Consider the following 9,620-nt stretch of genomic DNA (forward strand, 5'->3'; position numbering starts at 1 on the left):
TGGTTAGAGATGAGTTTCTTCCATATTTTAGTATATTCTGGCAAGTTTCTCAAGGATAATCCAATGATCATCATCAGAGAAGGGCATGTGAAGGAGTTCAGTGTCATCTTGTCAATCTTGGTATCCTCTCACCCTCAACCTTGGCAGACCTATTAGAGGGAGTTAGTTTAGAAATTATTTAAATGCTTACTTATTCTTTGGTCTTGTGTTTCTTCCTTGCTTTTATTGATTATTTTATGATCCATAAGAACCTAATTCGAGGGAAATTGTATGTCTAGGTCCCTCGATTATTGTTTATGAATATTGATTGATAATTTAATAAATCTTTCTAGTCTTTTATGAAACATTGCATGTTTTCTTGAATGATATTCTTGTTAATGTGGATGCGAAAGATATGCCCCCACATTAGGAGACCCATGCTTTGTTCGATATATGCATGCAATAAGAAGTTAGGTATTGCTAGATCTCTGGATTAGGGATTGATTGCCCCTTAGGCTTAGGGTTTAATTTGTCCTTTCTATAGGAGTTCTAGTACTTAAGGCAAACATAGGAGGTTGGGGTAGGAAGAGATTCCACCTTAAGTTCCTAGTGATTTAGAACAAGTTGCCAAGACATAGGAATTAGTAGGCCTTTGAACTACCCCGGTCCAAATTCTAGAACACTGACATACCCCTTGCGTTTGTGTACCACATGTACACGGGTTGTTGAAATAATAAAATACCCCAGTGAGTGGTTAGTCAAATCCACAGGGAATAGATGTTTAGAAACAACTAGTATTGCTATTTAGCTAGAATGAAAACCAATTTGTGATATTGATTCAGAATATTAATGCAAATAAAAGTAATAGAGAAAGGAAAAAGCAAGAGGAATAAAGAGAGATAATCGATGGTAAAATGGGGTACTCGAATAATGCTTACCCTAGGATTATTGTTTCCATTGAGAAACTACTATTATGCCTCCTAATTGAAATTTAATGTGCCGTGGAGATCCAAAGACACTCATGCAACTAAGCCCTAGTGGAGAAGGACTCTTAGCACTTCACTCTATCATGATCGCAAAGAACTCTTGGAACATGGAGGTAGGATAAATCACATCGACTCACCCTCTCAACCCTCTTCAACCTCACTAAGTCTAACCCTAGTGAAGTTTTCACCATTTCAAAGAATTAACTAAATGGATTCTCAACCCTAGTGTCACTCTAAGGGAAAATCATAACAATAAGCATGCACTATTGAAACTCAATTAAAACATCAATTAAAGAAACATAATAGAAGTCAAAGAAAAAAAATCACCCTAGGGTTTACAAGTCCAAGCATCCACTAGGGTTTAGTTCTCCATGGAGCAATACAAAATCAAAGATGAAATCAAAAATAAGTGTAAACAATCCATAGAGATAACCGCCTTGTTGTCCATGTTGATGGTCTTCAAGAGCCGCCTTGTCTTCTCCAAAGACTCCTCCGTCAAGCCTAGGGCACACCCTCGCTGAATCAAAGCTATCGAAAACTCCCGCGATAACTCCCATCTTAAGGAAATCGATGTTGAATACCATAAGAATGCTCCAAAATCCCAACAAAAACCTCTCTAAACCCTAGCCGCGCTCTCCACAAAAGATTGGCAAAAGATTGGAAAAAGATCCCCAAATTACACTCTCGAAGCGGTATTTAAAGGGCTGAAATCGGGCATCCACATGCTCTTATGGAAATTTCACTACGAACAATACTGCTACAGTAATTTTGTTACATTAATTTGCTACGGTGAACTGATGCGGTACTTTTGCTACAGTACTCCCGACTTCATTTTCTTCATAGAGGCCGCATGATTGTGCACACATCCATGCGGTAGATCATGTCACATCTTGCTTTCAAACACATTGACGAAGCTCTTGACGATATCACACAAGTAGGAGCATATGAGCATGATTGCCTTTGTGCCACTCCAATTTGTATATTCACTTGCACAGTTGGAGGTTGGCACACACCCGACAAGCGGGCGAACACAACTTGTGTCTTGATCCTTGTTCGGTACAAGAGATTCCTCAAAAATTGCGTCCATGATCTATTTTTGCTTCCTTTCTTCCAAACTTGTCCCCACAACCCTAAATGTACAAAAGAACATAAATACACATGAATGAGCCATAAAATTTTATGAAAGTAATGCCCGATGTAAGAAAATTGTGCTTAGTAATATTTATACAAGCACTTATCAAACACCCCCATATTTAAACTTTTGCTTGTCCTCAAGCAAAAATAAAACATTAAAGCATTTAAGAGGAACAATTGAAAGTGCTCAACCTTAGGTTTACCAAAAGTATGCAAAAGAGGCATTCTAGAAGCAAGGAAAATTCAAATATCATTACTCTAGCAAAAAACTTAAATCAAAAAGGACAACAAACACGATATTGTCTAAGTGCGTGTAGACTCACTCACATCAACCCAACATGTACTTCTTAAAGTTCTTATTAAAGAGGACTTATTTATACACAAAACAAGAAGGTAATAGATTCACACATCCTCTAAGGTAGTCCTTTCCTAAGTAGCCGCCAAGGTGGCTTTCACACTTTTGAGGTGGTATCTCTTTCTACCGGGGTAGTAGCTTTCACTCATCCTATTAGATAGCTCTTTCTCTCATTAGGGTATAACTAGTATCTGACTTATGATAGTAGCTTCATACTTCATAGGTGGTAGCTCTTTTCACCCGCAATGCACAAACAAAAATATTCCTTCTTTTCCTTTCATTCATCATTATTTTTTTTTTCAAAAATTTAAACCAAAACAATGTTAAAACAGTCCCATAAATGTTGAACTTAAGTTTCCACAAGGTTTAATGAATGAGTAGTGCAACAAGAAATAATTGGGCAAAAATTTCTTAAAATTCAAGTAAAACTAGAGCATGATGTTATTCAATGTTCAAAAATCTCCTAAATTTAATAATACAACCGTTTGCAACAAAGGTGAATCACAATTGCCTACATGAGCATGAACATAAAACGCATAAGTATAGAACATGTGTAATGTGAACGCCCCCTACACTCCCCCTCACACACACACACACACACACAAAAGATGTATATTTCCCCTCAATGTACGCATGCAAGCACAATAGAGAATAAAACAAGTAAAAACATGTGTGTGAAGATGTGCAATTGAAATAATACTCCCCTGAACTTCTAATGACAAATTGGTAGAGTTACAATCATTGAAAGTTGAGTTCCAATGGGTTGTGGAGTACACACGGCCATATGGGATGCCACATGAACATGCCAATGACTATTCCTCAATTCCAAGACTCATAAGGCCATCTGCACGTATACACAGGGGGTTAAGTAAAGCTAAAAAAACAAAATAAAATTGAGTCTATAAAGATATGAAAATGAAATACAACTCGATACAACTAAAAAGCAATAAGATAAACTCAAAAGGAAAATCCTTTCTGCGTGATACAAGTCCAAAATAAAATACTGAAGTAAAATAACAAAAGTATAAAGAAATATAAAGACGCCTTAACCGTCAGTGTCATCCTCTACTGGTGCTAATGCTACTACTGCTGATGGTGATCCTGGTGCTGCTAGTGATGGTGGCGTTGGTGGTGCTGTTGATGCTCATTGTCTCATGACAAATGGCGAGGTCATGTCTCGCTCAAGAATCTGCTGGAGTATATCAAGACGCGCCATCACTTCAGTGTCGTTCGCAGCCTAAGTTGGACAAACCTCAGCAAAGTCTGTCTGTAATACTTCTACAGCACTCTTGAGCCTCTCATAATGATCATGGACTCGAGATGGAGAAAAGATATGCACTGGAGGGGGCTCTTGTGCTGTAGGGAGTGCCTCGGTGTCCATCTACTCTTGCTGTGGCTAAGGAGCAGGCTAAGAACCCTCTGCCTCATCACCCTCATCCTCGGGCGTCTCTGGTGATGGCATGATCATCATGTATGTGCTCGGTCCATATCTACGCACTATGCCCATCAATCGCATCGTCTCTAGGCCGATAGGGGATGGAACAATAGTCTTTTAGACCCTTCTAATTGCATCCAGTAGGCCCATCCCCATGTTGAGTCTAGTAATATGCGGCCCTAAGAATAACACTCCAACTCTGCCATACTGGCCATGATGACACAGATACTTGGCCATGATGTGTCCCAGGTGAAGTGGCTCGCTTTATGCCATCGAATACAAATACAGCATCTCCTGTCACTGACAACCCCTGTATTGTCACCACATTCGTTCACTGATCGGCTGAGAACGGTGATGATGTATCTGTAGGCTAGTCGAGAGAGGCACGTAGCCTTGGAGATCCCATGCTCATATTGTCCCTGGCCACACAGCATCTTGTACGTGCGCTGTGGAGTCAAACTGTGAGGATAGTCGGTCGGTAGCTGCTCATACTACTCAGTATCAATATAATCCTCATCATATAGTCTGAGTCAGACAGAAAACGACATCACACTCATACTATGGTAGTGTTTCAAGGCTTGGAACTGAATAACATCAATGCTCGTCAAGTTGCTGTGAGATCGGTTGAACTCGAAGGACGCGAGCATCTCCGGTATCAACATACGGATAACCAGCTCTCTGATGGATAGTAACCGACACCATCTACCCACCGAAAGAAGCTCATCTACCTCCTGTGCTATCTCAACTCCTAACTGTATCTCTCTCAAGGCATTCAGATCAGAAAATTGAGATTGGGCGGAACTTGAGCTTCGACAATCGCTCAAATCTTGCTTGATGTTTGGGTATGGCAAACTCAACCTGCTCAGAAGAAAGCTCACGAGGATGCTTGCTGGCCAACTTCTTGATCGGGGAGTCATTCTTGTAAAAATTGAAAAAGAATCGATCAATTAAACCTTGGAAACCAATTCTGCAAAAATCCACCTGATCGTGTGGAAATTCTACACGCTCGTGTGGATCTATAGGGAGTGACAATAGTGACGTAAAAACCCACAAAAAGTCTATACAATCATCTCAAATGCTTCCAAATATACTCTACAATCACACACAAGTATTTTAAGCATGAAATCAAAGAGAAATTGACCAAACAAGCTAAAGAATCAAAGATTGATAAAGAAAAAGGAGAAAAGAGGCTTACTACGAAATGGAAATTAAAGACTTGAAATACGATCAGAAAACAACCTAAAAACACCTTAAATAGATGAAGAAAGTGTCGAGGAGACGAGAGGATGTGTTCTTTGAGTATGGAGGCATTTAGAATTGAAAATGTACCAATGGGTTTAAAAGAAAAGTCAAGGCCTTTTGTGTTCTGCACATCAACAAGAGCATGTGGAAATTACACACGCCCATGTACATCCAAAGGAGAGCTTTACAAGGGCTTCCAAACGCCCCTGTGTGCTCTCGGGATGGCCATTTTGGTCTCTAAACGCATCCACACGGGTTGTGTCAAAATTACCCACACCCCTGTGCCCAAGCCACATGGGGGTTCACAGGGGCAGCCACATGCCCCTGTTTGTTCTCGGGCTAGAAAATTTTGGTCATGCACTGATCCACACACCCCTGTTGAAATTTCACACGGGCGTATGCCCTTCATAGTGTCGCTCATAGGGGCACTCCCACACCCCTGTGTCTTCTCAGAATAGAGAAGTTGAGCTCGAAATGGAAACACACGCCCGTGTGAAAATTTCACATAGCCGTGTGTCTTCTCTGGATTGCTCAGGAAAAATGCAGACTCTGCAGAACAAGTCTGTAACACCAATACACTATACAAAGACTGCAAATATAGTGAATAACTGACCATAGACTCATGAAAACACGCTCAAATGACCTAAAACTTCGTCAATCACATTAAAGCACGATGAAACACCAATGATCCATGAGAGAAACACGGCAATAGCATATTAAGTTTAAAATACCAACACTAAAGCTTTTATTCATGCAAAAACTAAACTCAGACCTAGAAAAACAGTAAAGACTTGGGCTACCTCCTAAGAAGCGCTTGTTTAACATTACTAAGCTTTATGCACCTGCACTTACCTCATGGGGGTTCATGAAGAAATGTTGCCCTCTTACCTACAACTTGAAAGCATAATAAGCACAATTTTTACAAGTTAGAGGGGGAATGATCGATTTTATTACCACACAAGGGTTTAACACCCTCACTTTGTGAATGCGCATCTCCCACTAGCATTGGGGCGCTTCTTATGATGTCTCCTTTTCCTCTTGAGCTTTTGGATTATCAATCATGCATGTCAACTCATCAGTGGTTTCAAGAAAATATAAAGTGACATCGAAGTCAAGAGAATGTCGTATGGCTTCAGAGAGGCGATATGTCAACTTGTCATCTCCAACTCTTAGTGTCAATTCCCCACCATACATGCTAATGAGAGCTTTGGAAGTACGCAAGAATGGCCTCCCAAGTATCAATGGAACCTCGACATCCTCATCCACATCTAACACCACAAAGTTTGCTGGAAAGATATACTTGTCACCCTTTATAAGTATATCTTCAATGATGCCCCTCTGATATCTAATTGATCAGTCGGCCAATTGAAGTGTCATCCGAGTGGGTCAAGGTTCTCCCAAACCTAGCTTTTAAAAAAATGTATAAGGCATGACATTGATGCTAGCCCCTGAATCTACAATGCCTTTTCTTTACCCAAATTGCATGGAATGATGAAGCTACCGGGGTCTTTCTTCTTGTTCAACATATTCTTTTGCAACACTATCAAGCATGAAGCATCTAGGATCATGGCTGCACTCTCCTCCATCTTTCTCTTGTTGGTGAAGAGGTCTTTAAGGAACTTTGCATAGCGAGACATTTGAGACAATGGCACCACAAATGGAATGTTGATGTGCAATTAGTTGAATAGGCCCAAAAACTTCTTGTATTGCTCATCATTTTGGTCATTTTTCAGCTTTGAAGGGTAAGGAAATTTTGGTTTGTAAAATGGGGGTGCCACCTCCTTCTCCTTAGCTCTCTCCTCAATCTTGACTTCTTTGGGTGACTCGACCATCATCTTTTAAGTAGGAAGCTTAATCTCAACTTCACGACCACTCCTCATAGTGATCACCTTCAATTCTTCTCTTGGATTTGTATTTGTGTTACTTAATAAACCCCTTGAGGTCTTTTTGAAAGTGACTTCACAATTTGACCCACTTGGTTCTCCAAGTTATGCAATGATGCGGTGTGGTTGCGAAGTGTGGCCTCTACCGACTGAAATCTTGTGTCTGAAGATTGAATAAACTTGGTTAAAGCCTTCTCCAAATCAGTCATCCGATTTTCCAACCCTGAAACTCTATTCTCCATATTTGGGACTTGTTGTTGGAAACCCGGTGGTACAGAAGTCTTTTGTTTCCCTTGATTGCACCAAGAAAGGTTTGGGTGGTTCCTCCAACCCAAATTATAGGTATTGTTATACGGATTTCCTTGACTTCTCATTGCATTCCCTACAAAATTCACATATTCCACTAAAGTTTTACCACCAATAGCAATAGGACAATCAAATGAAGCATGTCCACCCCAACACCTGGTGCAACTCATCACTGCCACCACTCTAGGAGAAGTTAGAGTGTCTAACTTCTTGCTCAAGGACTCAACCTGGCCTACTAATGATGTTGCTGCAACGATCTCATAAAGTTCAGCTACCTTCATCTTTTCTTGTGTGCTCCATTGATAACTGTTCATAGTCATTTCTTCAATGAGTTATCAGGCTTCTTCTGGGGTTTTACTGCCTAAGGTACCTTCTACTACAGCATCAAATAATAGCTTCATGCTTGGGTTCAAACCATTGTAGAAAGTATGGATAATCATCCACTCGGGGAACCCATGCTGAGGACACTTCCACAGGAGATTCTTGAATCTATCCCATGTCTCGAAAAGGGACTCCAATTCCACTTACACAAAAGCGGTTCCATTCCTAAGCATTGAAGATTTTCCAGGAGGGAAATATCAAGCTAGGAAAGCATCCACCATCTCCTCCCAGGTAGTGATCGATGCTCTAGGCAATGAATGTAACCACTGTTTTGCTCTCCCCTTCAAGGAAAATGGAAAAGGCCCTCAATTTTATGGCATCATCTATGACATCATTAATCTTGAGCATGTCGCACACTTCCAGAAAATTCTCGATGTGGTTGTTTGGATCCTCATCCACCAAACCATTAAAGTGTGCTGACTGCTGTAACATTTGGAAGAAGCCTGGCTTGAGCTCATAACTCTAAGCAGTAATCGATGGCCTCACAATACTAGATTCCGTACCAAGAGCTGTGGGTCTTACATAATCTGAGAGTGTCCTCTATTGCACATGTTATTCAGCCATATTATCAGACCTTTCAACTTCTATCTCAGCTGGATTAGACTATTCTTATGCAAGTTCCTTTCCCCATATATGAATCCTTCTTTCATTTTCTAGATCACCTTCAACTAATATCAAAGGGTTGCTTCGGGTCATAACCTGGAGCTGCAATCAAAGAAAGAAAAACAAATAAGAACGATGGAAGAATAAAAAAGTGTGAAATAGAAAAGTGATGAATAGCTAAAATAGCAAAATGCAAATGCTTCAAAAATGCCTATTCCCCGACAATGGCACCAAAAACTTGACAAGCCCCTTGCGTGTGTGTACAAGTGCACGGGTTGTCGAAGTAATAAAATACCCCCGCGAGTGGGTAGTCGAATCCACAGGGACTAGATGTTCAGAAACAAGTAGTATTGCTATTTAGCTAGAGGGAAAACCAATTTGTGATATTGATTCAGAATACTAATGGAAACAAAAATAAAAGAGAAAGGAAAAAGTAAGAGGAATACAGAGAGGTAATCGATGGTAAAATAGGGTACTCGGACAATGCTTACCCTAGGACTATTGTTTCCATGGAAAAACTAATATTATGCCTTCTAATTGAAATTTAACGTGCCATGGAGATCCAAAGACACACAGTCCCAAACCTAAGGTCAACAGTGACTAGTCCTCTACACTATGCCAGGCGGAAAGGGATACTCTCAAAGCCTCACACTGTGTGAGACTACTTGATGTTCTAGAGACTCCAAGGGTAAACCCTATTCCCTAATTTAGGTCTAACCCTTTGGTCCAAGTGATAGATCCCTAATCTCAATTAAGCCCCATCAGTAAGGATAAGTCAATACTTCACTCTATCATTCATGCAACTAAGCCCTATTGGAGAAGGTCTCTTAGCACTTCACTCTATCATGATCACAAAGACTCTTGGAACATGGAGGTAGGATAAATCACGTCGAAGGAAAAAGGGACGTCCTGCTACCTCTCAACTCACCCACTCAACCCTCTTCAACCTCACTAAGTCTAACCCTACTAAAGTTGTCACCCATTCAAAAGATTACCTAGATAGATTCTCAACCATAGTGTCACTCTAAGGGAAAATCATAACAATAAGCATGCAAGATTTAAACTCAATTAAAACATCAATTAAAAAAACATAATAGAAGCCAAAAAAACAAAATCATCTTAGGGTTTACAAGTCCAAGCACCCACTAGGGGTTTAGCTCTCCATGGAGCAATACAAAGTCAAAGATGAAACCAAAAATAAGTGCAAAAAATCCATAGAGATAACCCCCTTGTTGTCCATGTCGATGGTCTTCAAGAGCCACCTCGTTTTCTCCAAAGACTCCTCTGTCAAGCCTAGAGCACACACCACCGAATTA

The sequence above is a fragment of the Dioscorea cayenensis genome, unplaced genomic scaffold (assembly GCF_009730915.1).
Source record: "Dioscorea cayenensis subsp. rotundata cultivar TDr96_F1 unplaced genomic scaffold, TDr96_F1_v2_PseudoChromosome.rev07_lg8_w22 25.fasta BLBR01001323.1, whole genome shotgun sequence".
Lineage (NCBI taxonomy): Eukaryota > Viridiplantae > Streptophyta > Magnoliopsida > Dioscoreales > Dioscoreaceae > Dioscorea > Dioscorea cayenensis.